The sequence below is a fragment of the Pinus tabuliformis genome, chromosome J, assembly GCF_031772625.1.
Source record: "Pinus tabuliformis cultivar Carrire ecotype Pingquan chromosome J, CPIR1, whole genome shotgun sequence".
Lineage (NCBI taxonomy): Eukaryota > Viridiplantae > Streptophyta > Pinopsida > Pinales > Pinaceae > Pinus > Pinus tabuliformis.
The window spans coordinates 136,199,288-136,201,577 of record NC_142295.1 but is presented as its reverse complement, the minus strand read 5'-3'; positions in this window follow the sequence as shown (position 1 = coordinate 136,201,577).

Genomic DNA, 2,290 nt, shown 5'->3' with positions numbered 1-2,290 from the left:
TACATCTTATACTAGCACATATTCTTACCAGTAAACAGGCACCCACCTGCAAAAGGCTACAACCTCCTTTCGTTCTCCAGCACCCACTGGAAAGAAGCCACACCCCCCTAATCTCGGTTACTGGATCCTACCGGAAGGGAGCACCTACCCCCTGCGCAAATTTACCAGCTACCACTGGAAGGAAGCTTTGAATCCCTCACTAAAGGCTCCAACCCTCAGCGCCCTTTGTGGACCACGTTTCAAAATGTTTCACACTGGATCCACCTGAATAAAACGTCAAACATGTAGCCCACTTTTCATCATATTTTCAAACTGGATCGACACCCATCATTAAGCTCGATATTGACTCTGAAAGACAATCACTGAACCAAGTGAATCACTGTAACATCAACCATTGAATGAAATATCAATCAACCATTTCAACTAGATCAAACCATTCATCAATATACTAAACCATATATTGTTAATCAACACAGAAACATAGTTTTGTCCATGCAAACCATGATCAAACATATAGACATACATTAGAATGTATACACTATTGTTCTGAAACACACCTGCGCATATATGAGATTTCTTTGTATCATATCTGCACACAGATCCAAATCACTGACTACTGCATCATGAATCACTGCAACATTGAATTAACCACTGAACCATACATAGATCATCGAACCAATCAAAGATCATTCAACTAATCATAGATCACCATACTGTAGCATCATTACCAATAAATATTCCATTCCATATTTAACCCAATCAACACTGTCATACACAGATCATTAAGATAAAGACATCATCGACAGACATCAACAAACAGATCAGACATCAAATGTCATTATCAAACAGTATTGTAAACCCTAGTACATATGTGTGACTTTCAAAATATTGATCAGCGTATGTATGCTCTTACCATGCATAACACCTGCGTACAAATCTCAACATTTTGCAAACTTTATCTCAGAATATATATGCGACCCTACAACGCTGTATCTGCATATGTACGTGACAATTCTCAAACACACTTGCGTACATATCTTGAAAACTTTCACTGGAACCACAATTTCACTCTCCGCAACCTTTATTGTCAATAATACAAACTTTTGAATAATACATTTAGATCAGAGTATTACTATCATCACAATTTCATCAATGTTAGCTACTTAGACATTTGCAACAAGTAAATCAATCAAGCATATATGTCAACATGTATTCAAATCTTTTAGATTTGAGTCTTCTCCATGCTCCTTGGTGCACACCTATTCTAAAGCAGATCACACATGTATAACCCATTACTTGCACACTTAACACCTTGTTTTCCATCTCCTTATACAGATTTAGCCTTAGTCAATACTGATCCATATCTTTTACTTCAAGGATGCATACAAAATTGCATATAAAATAGAATGTAACCAAGTAACTTAAACACATGAAAAAGAAGTAGAAAACGTAAAGAAACCATGAGATAAAAGGCACAAAACAATTTGATTACAGAGTTCACCCAGTGTGGGATACGCCTCAGCCTTTCTCAATGTGGGGAGGCCTCTTTCATTAAATGGAAACAAAAATAAATTACAATCAACTTTACATAAATGACCCTTACACCTCCATATTTTGTCATGGATGAAAAATACAAAGCTCAGATGCAGAAACGAACATCACCATTGGATTCATGGCGCAAAATCGTGTCAAACGACTATAAACTTGACAATATTATGGGTAAGTGACCTCTGGAGCTCCAAGGAATCTTTAGATTCCCTCAATATTCCTTACAAAAAGATTCTCCCAAGATTCCCTTGGAGTCTTTCTCAAATTTTATGCCCACCTGGGCGTGGTTCTGGCCTGGGCGCTTTGGGTTCCACCTGCAAAACTCACCTCACTACTCCTCGATCCGCCATGCCTCCCCTCGGATGAGAAAATGTTAGGGTTTACATACTAGGTTGTGGGTGGAGTTAACAACGGATAGGTTGTTGGCCCGGTGGTGGCGGAGGCTATGTTAAGTTGCTGGTTGTGAGGTGGGTCTCGGGTTCCATTCCAGGGATGCATGTTATATTTTGATGTTGTTTCAATTTTACTATTCAAGATACATCGTATGGGGTCACCTGGGAGGCGAGTCGGCTAGGTGCTTGCCACTTGTAATATGTTAAATGGGTAGCAGGTCCTTCAAAGGTGGCCCGCCCTCGATATAATATATATATTTTTTGTGGTTGGTGGGGTTTGACCACCCTCCAACCTTTTTTTAATTTAATATGACTATTGGAAAGGGTGGTGGCCCGCTAGCCCTCTTTTA